Consider the following 23,186-nt stretch of genomic DNA (forward strand, 5'->3'; position numbering starts at 1 on the left):
ACCGTCCACAGGGGGGAGGTCAGACCGCTCCGAGGTATAGTGGGTAAAAGCAATACGGTCAGTTGAGCGCAACTTGGTTTCCTGGAGACCAAGCACGAGCGGACAGTGCAGGTGGAGGAGCAGTTGTAATTCCTCCCGATTAGATCAAATACCTCTTATGTTCCAATGTAACAAAGCCATCGCTAGTCAGAAAAGAGGGGGAACGAAACGGGTGAAGAGCTGGTCACCTCGACGGCCGCGGAGGGCCAGGTGTTGAGGGAACAACGCTACAACTGGCAGGAGGCGGATCCTGTTCCATCGAGTCGTCGCCAGTGGAGGCCGCTTTCCCGGGTTGCGTAGGAGGGGCAGCATCATTCGCCGACGAGAGGCCAGCTGAGCGCCTGGCAGCAGAGCGTCCCGGCGAAACTGAGGACGGCCGGGAGCAGCGACTCACGGATGGAGCGTCAGACGAAACGCGCCGGGGTGGAGAGGGGGATAAAGATTTCTTCTTGGAAGTCCGATGAGGCACGGGGATGGTGGGCTGGACCCGAAGAAGGTCCTCACGCGCGGGGGTCCGTGTTGGAACGCCGGACCTCTGAAGCCGGGGTCCGGAACATTTCCCCGATGGACGCCTGAGAAGAGGATCGCTTCTCAGGCGGCAGAGGGGGAGGAGGAGGAAAGGTGGCCCCCGGGGCAGAGGGGGCAGGGGCCGCGAAGGAGGTGGATTTGGAAGGGAGGGATTTGGGAGGCGGAGGCATAGACCCCGGATGGGGTGAGGAGGTGGAGGGGGGACAGGAGAGGGGTGAGGATACTGTGGAAGGAGTGGACACGACTGAGGCAAACGAAGTTGTCGACGTCACGGGATGGAGGCGGTCATACTTCTTCCTGGCCTCAGAATAAGAGAGACGATCCAAAGTTTTTAATTCTTGAATCTTCTTCTCCTTCTGATACGCGGGGCAGTCTAAAGATCTCGCGAGTGGATGCCAGGACAATTGACACACCGAGGTGGTGGGGTGCATGTATGTTCCTCACGAGGAGGACATCTGCAATCGCCACAAAGGGCCTCAGCCTCACACCGTGACAACATGTACCCAAAGCGCAAACACCGAAAGCAGCGCATAGGAGGTGGGACGTAAGGTCGCACGTCGCACCGGTAGCACATCACCTTTACCTTCTCTGGGAGAACGTCCCCCTCGAAGGCGAGGATAAAGGCTCCGGTGTCGATGCGACGGTCTTTGGGGCCGCGCTGAACTCGCCGGACGAAATACATGCCTCGGCGCTCCAGGTTGGCCCTGAGCTCCTCATCAGATTGCAGCAGGAGGTCCCAATGAAAAATAACCCCCTGCATCCTATTCAGTGCCAGATGCAGGACAATAGACACTGGGATGTCCCCTAGTGGGTCGCACGCCTGGAGTGCCGCCGACTGTGTGGCGGAGGCGGTCTTTATAAGAACGGACCCCGAACGCATTTTACTGAGAGCCTCGATTTCCTCGATATGCTGGACAAAGAACATGGGCTTGGAGGTGGCGAACATCCCCCCCCCCATCGGTCCGAGAACAGACTAAATAGTGGGGGAAGTACTTCGCCCCAAGCCGGCGGGCCTGTCCTTCCTCCCAGGGAGTGGCCAAGGGGGAAAGGGCAGGAGAACCAGAACCAGAGACAGTACCTTTCTTTTTAAAATATTCATCTGCGAAACGTCCGCCCCGATACCACCCACTCCGACCAGGGGCTCTCCCCACGGGCGCCACCCAGCCTCAGCAAGGGCCACCTGGCAGGATGACCGTTGCCGGGAGTCCCGATGCCCCAAGGAGACGGGCATCTACTCCTTGGCCGACGTGGGGAGGGTGCAGCTCAGGTATCGGCAGTACGATCCCTGTGTTGTCAGGGGGCTACAACCTAGAGGGTACATGACGACCCCACCACAACAGGCTGGCTACCGTGCTGGATTTCGGGTGCCATGGAAGGTCCATCATGATCGTAGATGCAGATGGGGACGCACTATGGGCGTAACTTGTGCAACCCATCAGGCATTTAGGCCCAATTTGAGGAATAGTGGGTGGGGTTACAACGCCGTTACAATGCTGAGTGCCAAGGTCTTAGTGCACTGAGGACCAGTGATACACCATGTAAGGCGTCGTCCTCCAAAAGGCTCGTACTTCTGTAGAATTTTGAAAAACGGAAGTCAAACCCCAAGGGGGACCTACTACTAGGAGGCCGAAACAGTTGAAACTCCTTTTAGTCGCCTCTTACGACAGGCAGGAATACCTCGGGCCTATTCTTACCCCGGACCCGCAGGGGGAGTCTTGTATTGATGCATGCCTGTATTCGTTGTGGCATACTATGCACAAGTTCATCAAGGCACTGTTGGTCCAGATTGTCCCACTCCTCAACAGCGATTTGGCATAGATCCTCCAGAGTGGTTGGTGGGTCAGGTCATCCACAAACAGCCCTTTTCAATCCATCACAGGCATGTTCGACAGGGTTCATGTCTCGAGAACATACTGGCCACTCTGGTCAAGTGATATAGTTGTCCCGAATGAAGTCATTCACATAATGTGCATGGTGGGGGCGCGAACTGTCATACATGAAAACAAACGCCTCGCCAATATGCTGCCCCTCCGACAATTGTCTGGCTGAAGGCATATGCGACACTCATTGGTGAAGAGAACGTGATGCCAATCCTGAGCAGTCTATTCAGCATGTTGTTGGGCCCATCTGCACCGCGCAACATGGTGTCGTGGTTGCAAAAATGGACCTCACCGTGGACATCGGGAGAGGAGTTGTGCATCATGCAGCCTATTGCATACAGTTTAAGTCTTAACGCAACATCCTGTGGCTGCACGAAAAGCATTATTCAACATAGTGGCGTTGCTGTCAGGGTTCCTCCAAGCAATAATCCATAGGTAGTGGTCATCCACTGCAGTAGTAGCCCTTGGGCGGCCTGAGCGAGGCATGTCATCAACAGTTCCTGTCTGTCTGTATGTCCTCCATGTCCGAACAACATCGGTTTGGTTCAGCCTGAGATGCCTGGACACTTCCCTTGTTGAGGCACAAAGTAACAATGTAGACATGATCAAACCACGGTACTGACCATCTAGAAATGGTTGAACTACAGACAACATGAGCCATGTACCTCCTTCCTGGTGGAATGACTGGAACTGATCAGCTGTTGGAGCCCCTCCAACTAATGGCGCTGCTCATGTATGGTTGTTTACATATTTGGGTGGGTTTCGTGACATCTCTGAACAGTCAAAGGGACTGTGTCTGTGATACAATATCCACAGCAAACGTCTATCTTCACGAGTTCTGGGAACCGGGTTGATGCAAAACTTTTTTTGATGTGTGTCTTTTTTCAGTGGGATGCTTGAATTTGTCCAAGCCGACTCTGTGCTGCACTCTGTGCTGTGGTTGGTCATTCTGGGCTCATTAGCTCAAAATATCTTCTTTAACTATTGTTATTTGAGGCTCCATATTGTCTTTTGTGCTGTCTGCATCATGAGATCTTATCCTACTGAATACCAAGCATTCAGTGTGCCCCACTTGTACACAATACCATATAAGTAGTTCTCTAATTTTAATTTCCATCAATCTAAATGGAACAAATGTCAACTTCTCACTCTCATCAAAGAGTCTACAAGTAATAATAGATGGGAGTCTAAATTGGGCTAAGCACATAACTGCAGTGTACAAGAAGGTGTCATCATGCCTTACAAAAATATAGAAGGCACTCCCCTTTAGACCTGAACAATAAACTTCTACAAACTCTTATACTTCCCATTATTAATTACAGCACTGTTATCCTGAAAGGTCTTTCTCAAGGAACTCACAGCACCTGGAACTGGTTATAGATGCCTGTGGTCATTATCTCTGTGACGCTCACGTCTTTGATCATCTTTCACCATCATATGCACAGCTATCCTGGCTGTGCGCAGACAACCACAGAAATATCCATACCCTGTCTTCTCCACTGTCTCATCAATGTACATTCTCCCTAACATCTCTCCTCAACCTTAACACACTTTTCTGAACAACATATGGCAGACACCCCCACTCCCATCGTTCTTCTCAGCACCAGGAAATCTACTCTACAATAACTTCTGGCATTATACTAGAGACATGAATACCATGTCCAGCTTCAGAAGACAATTAATGGCATATTTACTATAGCAACAATAATAATTACCATTGTACCTGCACAAACTCGTTACCCTTGTACATTCTCCTTTCCAGCCAGATTTTCATTTCCCAGTGCTCTTAGCTGATGTAGTGTCCTTAAATTTCATTTTGCCAGAACTCGTTATTTCAGAAAACATCTATTTTGTACATGTATAAATTCTTTTCATATTGCCACTATCATTATTGTTATTATTTTCATCATACCACCACCACCACCACCACCACCACCACCACCACCACCACCACTATCATTATTAGTGGCAGCAGCAGTAGAAGTATTGCCAGTATTAACTTTATTAGTTCATTGTCAGTATTATTTACTCACACTATCACTCTAGACACACATATCATTTTAACACTATTTGTCACATTAAAATTGTTATTTCTTAGGTAACTATGATGTAAAAAAGGTACCATATGTGTGAAACCGAGGTACAATACAAGAGAGGGTCTGATGACACTAACCAGATCAGGTTACATAAACAGAAGAAATAACTGCAGAACGCCAAAGTCCATGGAATGCAAAGAGTTGTTATGGAAAAAAGGACGAGGAGGAGAAAGAACTGCGGGGGAGGGGGGGGGGCGTCACTGGAGTAGTAAAGTGTGCAACAGCAACAAATTATAAAAACTGAAACGAAATTTCAGTTGGGGAAGGCTTTCCTGATATACAATATATGCAAAATCTTAGAACAGCTGGGAAAGGCAAAATATTTTTCTATTTTTCCACTTAAGACTTGGCAAGCTGATGCCATCAGATCTTGATGGAACCAGGTATTAGAGAGGAAACAGCATTTAGTTAAGATTTTCAGTACTACGAATACAAACAAAGACAGATGGATTGAAAAATGCACCAAATACATTTCACAGCCTGATGAATGCAGTGTTGTCAGGATTTCAAGAAACAAGGTGTCTGGTACACTTAGATGATGATATTTGTTACGTATGCTCACTAAATGAGCATGATGAAAAGTTACAGGAAGTCTTTGACAAACTGAGGGGGGGGGGGGGGGGGGGGAGGTTGAAACTCTAACCAACAAGTGAAAATTCCTGAGAAAGGAAGTTCTATTTTTAGAGCACAAGATAACAGATGAAAGGAACTTTCCAGTTCTTAAGTTTATCAAGGAATTACAAAGTTACATTTGGGATTGCTGGATATTACTGTCATTTCATTTCGAAGTTTAGTAAAATTTCCAGCCTATTACACAAGATGATAAAGGCTGAGGTGCCATATGAACGGGGTACTCTGCAGAAGGCAGCATTCTAAGAAGCAAAAGAGAAATTTGATATCGCAGTGCCTGTGTTATTCTGAATCACAATGCATTCATCACTGAAAGAACAGGCACTGTGGCGACTACAGCCATTATGAAATACAACAAATGTATTCACAAATGCAAATATGGACAACCATCAGCTGTATAATGGAATGATCACAATGAAAATTTGTGGCAAACCGGGACTCGAACTCAGATTTCTCGACCACGACTCACAGCCAGACCTAAATTTCCATATCTTGTCAACCATGTATCTACAACCTGTACTCTTACATCCATTATGTAAATTCCCATACAGGGGAGACATTTTACGTGGATGTGCACGCGTGTCCAAAGGAACTTTGCAATGTAATTTGGAATAACACAGGCATTGCAATATCGTATTTACCCACTTACACCGGACAAGTGACTTCCAAGTAAAATGTCTCCCATTTACAGGAACATACATAATGGACGTACGAGTACAGGTTGTAGACAGATGGTTGACAACATAATGGAAATTTGGGTCTGTCCATAAATCATGCTTGGATAGCCAAATTATAAGGTGACTGTTTGGGATAAGCAGGAAATATGGGTTCGAGCCAAAGTCTGGCACAAATTTTCATTGTAGTCATTTTATTACACAGCTGATGGTTTTCCATATTCACAATGGCAAACACATTTCTTGAAAGAGAAATAATTGAACTCCCCATATTAAGCCAAACGGATGTTGAGAAACCATTCATAATAAGCACAGATGCCAGTGGGGAAATGTTAGAGCAGTACTACCACAAGGGGAAAATAGATGGGGGTCTACCAACAGCAAATTAAATACGGCAGAGAAGAATGACTCGGCAATCAAATTAGAATGTTTGGTAATAGTGTGGGCTACCTAATGGATCAGGCTAAATGTGTATGGAAGAGATTTTGTAGCAGTGACCCATCGCAAGCCACTGACATGTATTTAGTGTCAAAGATCCATCTCCACAATTGTTGAAATGGAGACTAAAATTAGAGAACTACTTGTATGATATTGTGTACAAGCGAGACACCTTGAATGCATCACATTCAGTAGGATAAGGTCTCATGATGCAGATAGCAAAGAAACCACTTATGGAGCCTCAAATAACAATAACAGAAGAAGAGGAAAAAGGGGTCCAGGCTGAAGAAATTAGTGCAGAAGAAATGACAAAGATTATGAACGAAATGCATGACAATATGTTAGGCAGACACCAAGTGATCCACTGAACGTTGGACCGCATAAAAAAAGGATAAAACACAGAAAGGTTAAAAAAGAAAAGACTTGGAAGAATACGTCAGACCATGTGACAAGTGTAAGAAGAAAATATTTAATAAAAGTAAAACTAAGACGCTATTAGTGATTACAGACATGGAAACACAGTATCTGACAAGTGTATTATGGACATAGTTGGTCCACTATATATATATCACGATATCAGTAAATAAATATATCCTGGAATTTCTAGACAATCTGAGCTTGTTTACAGTAACAGTTCCAATCAAACATCACTGCACCAAGACAATGGCGAAAAAGTTTGTGGAAGAGATTATATAGAGTTATGGGATTCCATCAGGGTCCAATTTTCTGAGCAACATATGCAAGCAACTACGGTTATCTTCAGAGGAATCATCATGTGTAAGGTTCGCCATAACCTTCCACGCAAACGTGTATACTTACAATCCAATGCTTACAGCACAAAATAGTTCATTTTAAACTGAAGAAAAGCAGCACGGTGGCTGGGTCAGGACTTTCACAGAGATGATCAGATACTATAACATCAATATACAACACATCAGCAGAGCATGCCTAGCTACAGTTAAGAATCCGAACGAATTCAAAAGTAATAGCAGTGTACATAGCTACAACACTAGGAGAAAGGATGATCTTCACTACTCAAGGTTAAATCTAACTTTAGCTCAGAAGGGGGTAAATTACGCTGCCACAAAAGTCTTTGGTCACTTACCTAATAGCATCAAAAGTCTGACAGATAGCCATATAGCATTTAAAAGGAAATTAAAAGAATTTCTTAATGGAAACTCCTTCTACTCATTAGATGAATTTTTGGATATAGTAAGTGGGTAATTTCCCAACCACCACAAAAAAATAAATAAATAAATAAATATTGAGTGTCATGTAATATTTTGTGTAATGTAATATCTTGTATAGACACCTTTTATTAACCTGACATGTTCCACATCATTACGAAGTGTCGTATTCATGATCTATGGAACAAGTACTAATCTAAACAGACGTACAGTGTGACTAGCAGTTGTGTTACCAGTGTCATGAAAAAGTAAGTCATGTAGGCCTCTGTAAAAATTTTTCACATCATGAATTCCCACAACTTCACAAGTTAGGCAGCTAAAATTACATCAATATTTGGTGTTATATACACATGCGAGCAACTTTTTTCCAGAATAAAGAGAACTAAATCTATTCACGCAAGTTTACTGACAGACATCAACCTAAAAGCTTAGCTTCAAATATCAGGGTTCAGAAAGTGATACAAGGCATTGAAGCAATAGTGAAAGGAAAATTAGTAGTATTCATTCACATCCAGTGATTCTGTGTTTCACATGTGAATAAAAGAGTTGCAAAATATTAGTTGACGTCAATATCCACTTTGTTCAAATATGACATTCGTCATAAGGCTGCGACAGTCTTAGGAAAAATTATGTTTTGTACTTAGCTGTCCCATGTTCTTCACTTTGTCAATTAAAAGAAATACAAGTTTCAATTCACTGTCATTTCTGATCAATGCAACAGGCTTAGAAAATAAATTTACCACAGAAGGCATTAATTAGCATTTATGAAGTGGTATGTTTCCGTAAAACTAACATCGGCAACTGTAGAATAGACTCGCTGACAACAGTTTCTCATGTGGAGTTACCTTGCTCCAATTCCTTCCTCCTCCCATCCCATCCCATCCCATCCCATCCTCCATCACTCACCACATGGCAGCCGGTTGTTCAATGCTGCGGCACAAGCATGAGCCTGCTTGCATGAGCAGATCGGTGGACAGGCCTGCCCTACAGTATGTTCGTGTTCAACACTACACCACACAGCAGTACTGGATATACCCATTCAAACTCATGTTTGGGAGAAATGTAAACATATCAAGAATCTTTTAGAAAGAAACAATGACAGCTGGGTACAACCACAATGAAAACACACACCAACTCAGGGCATGATGCAAGAAACATGACAGAGATCAAAGATCATTTGAAACAGGAGATAAGGTCCCGCTTTATGACAGAACAATTAGAAGGGGTGGATCAAAGACATTAGATTCACATTCAGAGGATCATATGAAGTGGTAGCAGTTAACATTCCAAACATAACAATAAAAATGAACAAAAATAAGAGAATGAAAGTACATGCAAGCTGATTGAAGCTGTATTATTAAAATGGTTACGTACAACAGCCACCGTGATACACACAAGTAGAAGAGAGTTATTTCAATTTCCATAAACAAAAACAAAACAAAAAAACCTGCCATGGGACAAATGGGAATGTTTCACTGGACATTACACATATTAAGCTGGTGGGTGATTGCAGAATCACAAGGAAAGATAGACCAAGCAGTTAAGATTAAGAAAACAGTGGCACCCCTAGATATTATTAGCACCAGCACCACCACAACCACCACCACCACCACCACCACCACCACAGGTAGAACGACATTACTAGCATCACATGGAAAACGGTAACATATGTTAGTACGAAATAAGGCAGTCCAGCAATGTAGAGAGATTGAGTAAACTAAATATGAGTAGGATTAAGTGCAAATTTGTAAACAGCAAAAACAACATAAACATAGAAAGATTGGTGCAAATTTAAGATCTAGTACAGCAGTTAACTGGGCATGGTTGGATATATAAAACAGGAATTTTTAATTTTGTGTGTGAAATATGGACAAGGCAGATACTTCATACTATAAAACCTATAATGATACCATGGAAGCTAGATCAGAAAATCTGCTCAGAGTGTTGAAGGAGCAATTTGCTGTCACCACAGCCATGTCCAATGGATTAAATCATACAGTAGATTCAACTGCCATTAAGGAGCAATTGCTCAAAAATGGGATGAACAAGTTAGAACAATTTGTGACATATGTCTTGAAGATGATGGATGCAGTGTTAAAAAGGACAGCTCCATTCATCATAATCAATGAACGAATGATAGAGGTAAATGCTTTATTTGTGAATTATGTAGAGAGTATGAGTAACTTAAGTGCCATAGCGCCCACTCAGAAAGCGATATTAGCACCACATACTGTGAATCCAGTGCAAATTATTAAATACTTGAGATAAATACAGGATGACTTTAGGACTACCAGATTTTCCATACCTTTACCTGAAGCATACAGCTATGTAGTTTAGAACAATATGAATCTACAGAGGGTGTAAAAAAATATGGAAACACCAAAACTTCAAACATTACCATACCTAATACAGTATAGGAAAATAGCAAGCTTCGAGTCATCTCAGAATGGACAAATACAGGTCCTGTATGGTTTCCATGGGAATGGTATACTTTTTTTTTTTTTTTTTTTGTAAAATAGCGGTAAGTTCAGGCAGCAATAATGGAGATTGTTAGTGATCATGTACCTTCCTCTCCAAAGTATATTGAGATCTGGTCACTGTGATGGCCAGGGGAGATGCAATAATTCACCCTTGTGCTCACAAAACTAGTCCTGGACAGTGCACAATATACAAATAGGGACCCCGTCATCTTGGACGCGGCATCATCATGGGGGAACAAACATTGTACCAAGGGGTGGTCAAATAATCCTTGGCAGTAATACAACCTTGTAGAGTACCCATGGGACCCATGGAATACCAAGATATTTCTGCCCAAATCACCACCAAACCCCAACATGTTTCACTCTTAGCAGCAAGCAGTTTGCATCATAGGCTTTGGATGGTGTTTGCCAGATGTAAAGTCTGCCAGAAGGTGTAAACAGTATGAAACAAGAGCCATCCCACCAAATAACTTTCTTCAATTGCTCCTAAGCCCAGGTTTTATGGATTCTGCACCATGTTTTCACATTATGGGCATTTGCACCACTGATGAGTGGTTTTCAAATTCCAGCTCACCCTGCATTTCCCAGCTTCTGGTACTACCTTCGTGTCGTTTTGGTGCAGCCAGCATTTGCAAGTGCGACATTCAGTTCTAAAACTGATTTTTGCAGCTGTCTTCCCCTTATTTTTCATTTTAATCCTCTTCAATGACCATCTGTCATAATCACTCAAAACATACTTTCATCTGTGATGTGACTTAACGGCTGTTTTCTTCCTTTCCTTGTGTCTGCTATAAATCTTCGACACAGTGCCTCTTACAAAACCAAACACTTCAGTTCCCTTGGTTAAGGAAGTACGCACCATACTAGCACCAGCAATTTGCTCACATTCAAATTCACTCACCTCGCCTCACAACTACGCAGAACACTAGGCCTATTCTGAACACGATTGACACTTAACATATTGAGGACATTGCGAAGGTATTTATGGTCAAATACAAAAACGCAACCTGCAAGTTTGCTAGCAACTGCATTAATGTTCAAGCTTGCATTTCTTGTGGTATTTCCATATTTTTTCATCCAACCCCTATAGATATGTTTGTTTCAAATAATGGACTATGTTATGTAATTAGCATCCTATTGACTGAGAATAAGGAATTTAATATGTACAAAATGCTCTACTTACTGACATAGATTAGCACTGTACCAGGAAATTACGTATACATTCAACAGAGAAGGAATACCTACTATCAAGAAGGTATAAGTAATTATATATGCAAAGCTCTTGGCAGGACAAGGAGACTGACAGAAGGAAAAACAAATGTTGATGAACATTTATAATGTTATCAATGTATTAACAGGAAAGGCGTGCGAGAGAATTGTTACAAAGTAACATCATTCCAAAAGATTGTCTCAAAAAAGTAATAAAATTAGAAGAGAGCTTATGGAAACACTTAACTAGTAACAAATGGTTGAATGTTGTTACTACAGAGTAAAGTATAACAGTTTTATGTGACGCTCATCCATCACAAGACAACAGTCTCAATGTGGTAGGCTTACTAACATTTCACAAGAATTGCATGGATTACGGAACTCAGGTCAACATTCAATCAAATAAGGTAACACAAAACAATGTCACCAGGGAAGGTATTATTCCTCACATAATTGGCAACACTTCTTCATTAAAGAACATTTGAAGGCACAAATCAACGATGTAACTTTTGTTTTTTGCTACTTTGCATTCAGTTCATCTTTCTTCTACAAATGTCTGGGTGCTACTTACGTGCCACTGATAGCAGCAACATATGACCTAAACGTCTTTCCACTTTGAGACAGGTCCTCGATAGTATTTGCTACAGTAGTTACTGAAGGCATTGCACATTGTCCTGCAGGTAGCCAAACACATTTCAATTAATGTCTGTCCACAGATTTTTGGAATGTTTTGTACCTGTTGTGTAGTAGACACTGTTTCTTAAGAAGCTCCCTTATATTGTATGAGCAATAAGCAATGTCTCTCAACACCTTTAACTATCCTGCTAGGAACATATTTTCCAACAGCTTGGTCAAGTGTTTCACCTTGAGACACATTTCGTGTTTATTATTATTCTAACTTTCCTCTTTGGCCATTCTATTTTATTTTCCTAGCCCTTTGAATCTGTGTCCATTGCTGCTACAATTATAATATGATCCCTGATCTCAATCTCTATTTGATTATCCTCAAACAGGTCAGGTCTGTGCATTGCCAACAAATTTAGAATATTTCTATCACATATAAAGTGCTGAATAATTTCCGAGAAAACTTTCATAACTGTTTCGGAAGAATTTTGTTCTTGTTTGCCAGACAGTTAAAATTCAATTGCATGGAAATACCCCGACCGTATCCTATTAGGAGGAGGATGACTAATTTCCCTAATATTAACTGGAAAAACTACACATATTTTGCTAGTGGTAGTGATTAACAGTTACACTAAATAATTCTGAAGATATTATCAGACAACAGTATCTAACAACAAGCCTGAAAGCCAGTATGTGAGGAAAATTCTTAACCCTTATCGCTATGAACAGATACAATCTTTTTCTGAAGGTCACGAAAGGTGCAACGATTAGCAGCCATGACGCTCACACATCCCAGGTTGCACATAATTTATTCACATACACTGTTAAGTATGGTTATGGAGATTTCATGGTAGAACATAAATAATCAATGGAGTAAAGGCAACAACTCACAGAATAAATGAAGCGCTTCAATGTCGATAAACATTTAAAGAAAATTGGTAATGATAACCGCTTTCGGATAAACCTTTCTTGGAGCTGTATAATACACGTACATACCCCTGTACAGCTACACTGCCCCAGATGACTACATTGTCCCAGCACTGCAGCTTCACTGGGGTAGGGGGGTGGGGTTGAGTCTCTAGCCATCAGCACCTTTTCCCAGAAATTCCTGCTGCCCCAACACCTCCTTCCTCCACTTTACACTGTATTGTACCACACACAAGTGAAAACTCAGCTAAGGATGGCAGCCTACCAAAATATGAAATTTACAGTTGATCTGTATAAAGAAAGTGTGATATACACAGCCCTCTCATTGTGTAAGCGCAATACTGTCTGTCTTTTCTAATAGCAAGTGACCATGAAAGACAGAAAGAGTTCTTTTCACAGGGCAACTGCAACTGTACTTGTAAATTTTCACTAAATGGAGAAAACCGCCACAGCTGTTGAACTAATCATATTTTATTGTTTACAACCAGTTTTGGAATAATGTGATTCTATCTTCTGGCATACACTGTAATGATGGAAATAATATGTTACAATTATGGACAAGTTCTCATTCATAAATAAAAATGTAACAGCAGGCCTAAAATAACTACAATTGTCTTCCACCCTATGTTATCTGTGGGACAAAAGTTCCTTATCACACTTTATAAAATAGGGGAGCTAAGAATTTACTGAATGGAAAAAAACCAACACATTAGAAAACAACTATCCACATAATCACAAAACACTTAACAAATATTAAAAAGAGGAAAAGGACCACACAATACATGGAAGACACTTACATAGGACCCCAACAGTAACCACGTCTGGCTGCAGTAACATCAAAAACAAACAGCTAAGGTGAGAGGCAGTGAGAGCACACATCACACGAGATCCAAGTAAAGTTGTTGCACAAGGTTATGGGAGGTGGAAGGTTTAAACTGGCGAGTGGGAAAACCAAATAAAGCCATATGGATACTCTCAATACTATGAAGAGAACTTGTACATCTGGACGTAAGACAGTGTGTGTAACCAACCACCACTATGCCCAATCTTATATTTAAAAAATGAGACCAGTTAACACAATTACAGTTTACAGAGAGTAAATGCTCCAAAATGGGCAAAACATTGAAAAAGCTAACTTAAGGGGAAACCTTAAGCATGCCATAATCAACCAAAATATTTCCTTGGTCATGTAATTTTACACTTTATGTCATTATTGCCTGGTCATCAATTTACTATTATATTTTCATTTATGAATAACTACTTTTCCACAATTGTAAGATATTTATTCCATCATTACATTGTATGCCAGAAGATAACAGTATTTTCTGAAATAGATTGTAAGCAATAAAATAATATTGGTTCAACATTTGTTGCCATTTACCTCATTTTGTGAAAATGGACCTGTACACATGTGGTTTCCCTACAATAAGAAGTCTAGGTGGATTTAGGCCAAGTAAGGAAAAAGTGGCCTACTACAGACTACACAACTGCAGCATTAAACTAGCAAGTACATTTGCACACATAAGACTTCATAAAATACATCTCTAGAAAAAATTATCCCAAGTTATGGGCATAATGTTTTTTAAAAGTAATTGTCATTCTAAAAAAACATATTTAATCCTAAGTTTGAATGTATCAATAGGGACATCAGGGCCTTGTATCATGAGGACAGATTTAATAGGAGTATGTACTTGTCATGTGAAGTTAGCGAAGATTGTACATGCCAGTCAGTTTGATGAAATATAGTGTCACACCTTAGAGGTGGTTGTTATCATAAATGCGTTATTAGATCTAGACATCAATCAAAACTTTACAGCATCTGTACCAACACAGACATTTTCAGTGATGATGAGATTAGATTACTGAATAAGGGACTGTCACAACCTTAGACAGAACATCTCTGTAAAACAAATAGGACTCATTGGTAACTATACACACAACAGTGGCCTTCGAGTGTGCCAATGCCCCTGTTCCTCTTACAAATTAGGTGCCCTCGAAGCCAAACAGCTTTTCAAAAGATAACAGGGGGGAAGAGATTAAACGAGAGAGTAAGGAGTATTCAAGGAGAGAACACCTTGGATTAAAATCTATTAATGACAAACTTACCATAACTGACCAGGCACATAAAGGGGAAACTTTGGTTGTGCTTTCTCAACAGCTGCAGACAGCCAAGGTGGAACAATTCATCGCAAGTAATGAGTTAGTTAAGTATACGGGTCTTGTTAAAATGTACTCTGATGAAATTCAGGAAGTGCAAAAGAAAGTACGATGTTTGTGGATGAAAAGAGGAAGAAATAGCTTCTTATTATGAATCCAAAAGCACCTAGACTTCAAGTGACGATTAAGCCCCATAAGCCTGATCACTCAGCGAGACCAATTGTTAACGTACAGAGAGACGCAGGATATAAACTTGAAAAATTTATTGCAGGTTTCTTAAAATAACATTATTATTTTAGGGCATCCAGAATAGAAAAGTTCCATATTTGTAATATGCAAACTACTGTACCTATGGGTGAAATATGTAACAGTGTTTTCGAAAATCTTAATAGATTCAGAAGTAGACAACTTGATGGCATCAAGGAGGTTATTAGTAGTTTAGCAATGGTTTTAATTACTTTAAATGTGGTGATCAAATGTACAGACAGTAACAGGGTTTGGCTATGGGTTCCCAGTTAGTATGCATTTTGGAAAATGCATTTTTATGAAGCATATGGATGAGGCCAATAGGATAATACACTGGAAACATTATGTAAATGTTGTTTTTGTACTCTAAAAGAAGAGTTAACAAGAATGCAACAATATGCACAAAAAACTAAACACATTCTATGGGAAGATTAGCATCTCAGTTAAACATCAGATTAACGAGACTTCCCTGTCCTTAGATTTACAGCTGTAATAGGTCAGAATATGAAATACATACACGTAGTCAGTGGAAAAGCTGGTAGAAGTCGACCTCAGGGAAGATCAGTTTGGATTCCATAGAAATGGAATACATGAGGCAACACTGATACTACGACTTTTCATAAAAGATAGGTTGAGGAAAGGGAAGCCTACGTTTATAGCACTTGTAAACTTTGAGAAGCCTTTTGACAGTGTTGACTGGAATACTCTCTTTCAAATTCTGAAGGAGGCAGGGGTAAAATACAGGGAGTGAAAGGCTATTTACAATTTGTACAGAAACCAGATGGCAGTTATAAGAGTCGAGGGGCATGAAAGGGAAGCAGTGGGTGAGAGGGGAGTGAGACAGGGTTGTAACCTATCCCCAATGTTATTCCATCTGTAAACTGAGCAAGCAATAAAGGAAACAAAAGAAAAATTTGGAGAAGAAATTAAAATCCATAGAGAAGAAATAAAAACTTTGAGGTTTTCCGATAACACTGTAATACTGTCAGAGACAGCAAAGGACTTGGAAGAGCAGTTGAACGGAATGGACAGTGTCTTGAAAGGAGGATATAAGATGGACAACAACAACAAAAGCAAAATGAGGATAATGGAATGTAGCTGAATTAAACCAGGTGATGCTGAGCAAATGAGACATGTAAAGTAGTAGATGAGTTTTGATATTTGGGGAGCAAAAATACTGATGATGGTTGAAGTAGAGAGGACATAAAATGTTGACTGGCAATGGCAAGGAAAGCGTTTCTGAATGAGAGAAATGTGTTAACAGCGAGTATAGATTTAAGTGTCAGGAAGTCTTTTCTGAAAGTATTTGTATGGAGTGTAGACACGTATGGAAGTCAAACATGGACGATAAACAGTTTACACAAGAAGAGAATAGAAGCTTTTGAAATGTGGTGCTACACAAGAATGCTGAAGATTAAATGGGTAGATCACATAACTAATGAGGAGGTACTGAATACAAATGGGAATAAGAGGAATTTGTGGCACAACTTGACTAGAAGAAGGGATTGGTTGGTAGGACACAATTTGAAGCATCAAGGGATCACCAATTTAGTATTGGAGGGAAGTGTGGAGGGTAAAAATTGTAGAGTGAGACCAAAAGATCAATACACTAACCAGATTCAGAAGGCTATAGGTTGCAGTAGTTACTCGGAGAAGAAGAAGCATGCACACGATATGAGTAGGATGGAGAGTTGGATCAAAAGAGTCTCTGGGTTGAAGACCACATCAACAACAAAGTCCTGTATGTAGCTTCTAATCACCCACATAAGTGCAAAATAGCTGTCTTTAGGCTCACAGAATGGTTACTTTGCAATTAAGGTTGATAAACTGAATACGAGAAAAATAATTAAAGTGGCTAAAAAACAGAATGAAATTACTTTCAACTAAAGAGAACTAAAGAGCAATGTTACATGCTCTAGGATCTCAAAATATGGTTGTGTAACTGGAGAAGACTAGATGACAACTTGACAGATAATATGGTTCAGGCACATTTGTACTGAACAGTTTAGACAACATGTTAATACTGATGTGTATTGTATTGACTGAAATGCAGGACACATGTGTAATAGTTGAAACATTAGTTTAACAGGAAGAAACTTTTGTACTAGACTTAAAGAGCATAAAGATGTCACTACAGGGTGTACACGTGGACAAGGAAAAAATATTCCCAGATTTCCTGGTTAAAAATACACTTTCTCCCAGGTGAAAATAAACTTTTTCTTTGTTAAGTGACAGTAACTGTAAAACTTATCAATCCTTTGAATGGTTATGTTTTTATACACCGGTGTAGAACTTCCCAGCACTTTAGAAAACAAAACTCAAGGGGGAAAAAAAAACACGTTTTGAAAAGATCTTTGATGTGCACCAACATGTACACTGCATGTATCACGGAAATATAAATTCGAATTCCACCAAACACCGCATGTTACTATCCGAAGCATTGAAATCGAGATTGTGATGTACTTTTGTAAGCCAGTCATAGCTCATGTCAAGTGATCTCGCCAGCCGATGACGGGGGATATTCAGAGCAGGGGACATGTGATGTAGTCAGCCAATAGCAACATCACTGTTAAGTAGTGCTAACACACAAATAGTAAATATTAATGGTTTAAATTAATATAGATAGTGTTGCTACAAGAAAAAAAAGCTTTCACATATAATATTGCCCTCTAAGATTAATAAGCTGCACGAGAAGCTAAGCTTTCACATATAATGTTGAACTTTTTTGTGTGTATTACACTTTAAGATAAATCACACAAATGTGCCAGTAAAATTTTTAACTACGACATAAATGTCTGATCTTCTGGGCTCAAAATTCTTCTAAATGATTGTCCTCAAAGAGTTGATTTTTAAATGAGAGTCAAACGCTCTGCGATTTAAGAAATTCATCGTACAGTCTCACACATACTTCATCTTGCGTAAAAGGAAATTTACTTTGAAAGTAATGCTTTCCAAACAATCATCCGCAATATTTTCCCACAACTTGTTAGAAACAGGTTCGTTTCAGCAGTTGCCAGAGCACCATGTAACAGGCATCACCGTGCTTGCACTACAGTGACGCATAAAGTCATAAAAGAAAAAAGATATTAGAGGATACTCTAAGAGCATCATAATTTCATCCACTATACTAAAATGCCCCCCCCCCCCCTGAACCATGGACCTTGCCGTTGGTGGGGAGGCTTGCGTGCCTCAGCGATACAGATGGCCGTACCGTAGGTGCAACCACAACGGAGGGGTATCTGTTGAGAGGCCAGACAAACATGTGGTTCCTGAAGAGGGGCAGCAGCCTGTTCAGTAGTTGCAGGGGCAACAGTCTGGATGATTGACTGATCTGGCCTAGTAACATTAACCAAAACGGCCTTGCTGTGCTGGTCCTGCGAACGGCTGAAAGCAAGGGGAAACTACAGCCGTAATTTTTCCCGAGGACATGCAGCTTTACTGTATGATTAAATGATGGCGTCCTCTTGGGTAAAATATTCCGGAGGTAAAATAGTCCCCCATTCGGATCTCCGGGTGGGGACTACTCAAGAGGACGTCGTTATCAGGAGAAAGAAAACTGGCGTTCTACGGATCGGAGCGTGGAATGTCAGATCCCTTAATCAGGCAGGTAGGTTAGAAAATTTAAAAAGGGAAATGGATAGGTTAAAGTTAGATATAGTGGGAATTAGTGAAGTTCGGTGGCAGGAAAACAAGACTTTTGGTCAGGTGATTACAGGGTTATAAATACAAAATCAAATAGAGGTACTGCAGGAGTAGGTTTAATAATGAATAAAAAAATAGGAGTGCGGGTAAGCTACTACAAACAGCATAGTGAATGCATTATTGTGGCCAAGATAGACACAAAGCCCATGCCTACTACAGTAGTACAAGTTTATATGCCAACTAGCTCTGCAGATGATGAAGAAATTGATGAAATGTATGACGAGATAAAGGAAATTATTCAGGTAGTGAAGGGAGACGAAAATTTAATAGTCATGGGTGACTGGAATTCGTCAGTAGGAAAAGGGAGAGAAGGAAACATAGTAGGTGAATATGGATTGGGGGGAAGAAATGAAAGAGGAAGCCGCCTTGTAGAATTTTTCACAGAGCATAACTTAATCATAGCTAACACTCGGTTCAAGAATCATAAAAGAAGGTTGTATACCTGGAAGAATCCTGGAGATACTAAAAGCTATCAGATAGATTATATAATGGTAAGACAGAGATATAGGAACCAGGTTTTAAATTGTAAGACATTTCCAGGGGCAGATATGGATTCTGACCATAATCTCTTGGTTATGAACTGCAGATTGAAACTGAAGGAACTGCAAAAAGGTGGGAATTTAAGGAGATGGGACATGGATAAACTGAAAGAACCAGAGGTTGTAGACAGTTTCAGGGAGAGCATAAGGGAACAATTGACAGAAATGGGGGAAAGAAATACAGTAGAAGAAGAATGGGTAGCTCTGAGGGATGAAGTAGGGAAAGCAGCAGACGATCAAGTAGATAAAAAGACGAGGGCTAATAGAAATCCTTGGGTAACAGAAGAAATATTGAATTTAATTGATGAAAGGAGAAAATATAAAAATGCAGTAAATGAAGCAGGCAAAACGGAATAAAAAACGTCTCAAAAATGAGATCGACAGGAAGTGCACAATGGCTAAGCAGTGATGGCTAGAGGACAAATGTAAGGATGTAGAGGCTTGTCTCACTAGGAGTAAGATAGATACTGCCTACAGGAAAGTTAAAGAGACCTTTGGAGAGAAGAGAACCACTTGTATGAATATCAAGAGCTCAGATGGCAACCCAGTTCTAAGCAAAGAAGGGAAGGCAGAAAGGTGGAAGGAGTATATAAAGGGTTTATACAAGGGCGATGTACTTGAGGACAATATTATGGACATGGAAGAGGATGAAGATGAAATGGGAGATACGATACTGAGTGAAGAGTTTGACAGAGCACTGAAAGACCCGAGTCGAAACAAGGCCCCGGGAGTAGACAACATTCCATTAGAACTACTGATGGCCTTGGGAGAGCCAGTCATGACAAAACTCTACCATCTGGTGAGCAAGATGTATGAGACAGGTGAAATACCCTCAGACTTCAAGAAGAATATAATAATTCCAATCCCAAAGAAAGCAGGTGTTGACAGATGTGAAAATTACCGAACTATCAGTTTAGTAAGTCACAGCTGCAAAATACTAACACGAATTCATTAGACGAATGGAAAAACTGATAGAAGCGGACCTCGGGGAAGATCAGTTTGGATTCCGTAGAAATGTTGGAACACGTGAGGCAATACTAACCTTACGACTTATCTTAGAAGAAAGATTAAGAAAAGGCAAACCTATGTTTCTAGCATTTGTAGACTTAGAGAAAGCTTTTGACAATGTTGACTGGAATACTCTCTTTGACATTCTAAAGCTGGCAGGGGTAAAATACAGGGAGCGAAAGGCTATTTACAATTTGTACAGAAACCAGATGCCAGTTATAAGAGTCGAGGGGTATGAAAGGGAAGCAGTGGTTGGGAAGGGAGTGAGACAGGGTTGTAGCCTCTCCCCGATGTTATTCAATCTGTATATTGAGCAAGCAGTAAAGGAAACAAAAGAAAAATTCGGAGTATGTATTAAAATCCATGGGGAAGTAGTAAAAACTTTGAGGTTCGCCGATGACATTGTAATTCTGTCAGAGACAGCAAAGGACTTGGAAGAGCAGTTGAACGGAATGGACAGTGTCTTGAAAGGAGGATATAAGATCAACATCAACAAAAGCAAAACGAGGATAATGGAATGTAGTCAAATTAAATCGGGTGATGCTGAGGGAATTAGATTAGGAAATGACACACTTAAAGTAGTAAAGGAGTTTTGCTATTTGGGGAGCAGAATAACTGATGATGGTCGAAGTAGAGAGGATATAAAATGTAGACTGGCAATGGGAAGGAAATCGTTTCTGAAGAAGAGAAATTTGTTAACATCGAGTATAGATTTAAGTGTCAGGAAGTCGTTTCTGAAAGTATTTGTATGGAGTGTAGCCATGTATGGAAGTGAAACATGGACGATAACTAGTATGGACAAGAAGAGAATAGAAGCTTTCGAAATGTGGTGCTACAGAAGAATGCTGAAGATAAGGTGGGTAGATCACGTAACTAATGAGGAGGTATTGAATAGGATTGGGGAGAAGAGAAGTTTGTGGCACAACTTGACTAGAAGAAGTGATCGGTTGGTAGGACATGTTTTGAGGCATCAAGGGATCACAAATTTAGCATTGAAGGGCAGCGTGGAGGGTAAAAATCGTAGAGGGAGACCAAGAGATGAATACACTAAGCAGATTCAGAAGGATGTAGGTTGCAGTAGGTACTGGGAGATGAAGAAGCTTGCACAGGACAGAGTAGCATGGAGAGCTGCATCAAACCAGTCTCAGGACTGAAGACCACAACAACAACAACATACTAAAATGCATAATTTGGCTTAAAGTGCACATTCGTATGTCCAGATTCGGACGTAAATTTTCTTGGAGTACCAGTACTGTATTATCTCATGTTTGGTTCTTTATTATGGCATAATGCACATGTGCTAGAAGATGAAAACGTGCAATTGAAATATAGTGAACAATTGACTGCCTCAGTGGAAAAGATTAATAAAAGCCAAATTTCTTTAGCCAACCGACAAAAATAGCTTCATTGCTCTGCAACGTGATTAATGCTCGACTGTCAGAAAGGGGGAAATAAAATAAAATCTGATACTAATAACATATTTTAGCCTTCCGTAATTATGTGAATGTACTTTAATTTACTTGATAGCTCCCAGCCACAGAAATCCATTGTTTTCATTTGACATGAGAGCAATAAATGAAGAAGAAACAGCAAAATCACTAAACATAGACACGGGTCACGTAGAGACTACCCAGCTCCCCACTACAACTCTGACTGCTCTGTGCATCAGCCCTGGATCTTTGATATTTCTGGACCGAGGCAATACTAGATAGTGGTGCCCTCCCCCCAGCATTTGAGGTAGGGTACCAAAAATTTAAAAATCGATTTAAAAAAAAAGAGTTTGGGATGGTCATGGAGGGGTGTACATTGTTTGCAACCAGTGTACAATACTCCTTGGCCGTCATGATGCCTTGCACAAACTCCACTGGACCCATGGAAGCCCACGTGAATATTCCCCAGAGCATAACGGAGCTGCCACTAGCTTGCCTCTAGTCCATAGTACAGGTGTCAAAGAGCTGTTACCCTAGAAGACGACTAATTCACATCCCCTTCATCGGCATGATGAAGAAGGTATCAGGATTCATCAGGCCATGAAATGCTCTGCCACTGCGCTAAGATCTAGTGGCAATAGTCAAGTGCTCATTTCAGTCATAGTTGCCGATGTTGTTGTGTTAACCTTGGCAGATGAATGGGTTGTCAGCTGCAGAGGGCCATTGTTAAAAGCATTCAGTGCATTGTGCGTTCAGACACACTTGTACTCTGCCCAGCATTAAGTCTGATGTTAGTTCTGTCACAAATCACCACCTGTCCTGTTTTACCAGTCTGTGCAGCCTATGACGTCCGACATCTGTAATGAAGAGTGGATGCCCAACACCATGATGTCTGGACATGGTTTCACCATGTGTTGAAGACACTCACCACACCTCTCCTGTAACACCTGACAAATTGTGCAGTTTCTGAAACTGCTCATGAGCAGCCTCCAGGCAATCACAATCTGCCCTCAGTCAAATTCAGACAGATTGTGCACTTCCCCATTCTACACATGGACAGCAAGCTCACTGATACTACCTGCACCGTACATATGTCTGACTAGGTGTCATTCCTTGCCAGGTGACACTGCTATTGCCTGGATGGGTTTATATCGATAGTAGGTCGGTGGTTATAATGTTCTGGCTGATCAGTGTATACTGCCTTGCAGAGTGTGTAGGCAGATGTACCATCCACTGTAGAGTCACTTGTATTCTAATCATTTCACCATAAGACAAAGTGTTTCCTAAGGGATCCTAACAACTGGAACTAGCTACATCAGTAGCTTTGTGTATCATACTAATAACATGATTGGCCAACTCCTGGATATTATCGCAATATCTGTAGACAGCCAA

At 40.9% G+C, this 23,186-nt stretch overlaps 1 protein-coding gene across 2 annotated transcripts in view; it reads right to left on the reverse strand.

Moving 5' to 3' along the window:
- LOC126248288 (transcription factor MafG-like) overlaps nucleotides 1–23,186 on the reverse strand; it is a 35,191-nt gene that overhangs the window by 6,903 nt on the left and 5,102 nt on the right. The gene's annotated exons all lie outside the window — the stretch shown is intronic.

This window comes from Schistocerca nitens, chromosome 3 (genome assembly GCF_023898315.1).
Source record: "Schistocerca nitens isolate TAMUIC-IGC-003100 chromosome 3, iqSchNite1.1, whole genome shotgun sequence".
NCBI lineage: Eukaryota > Metazoa > Arthropoda > Insecta > Orthoptera > Acrididae > Schistocerca > Schistocerca nitens.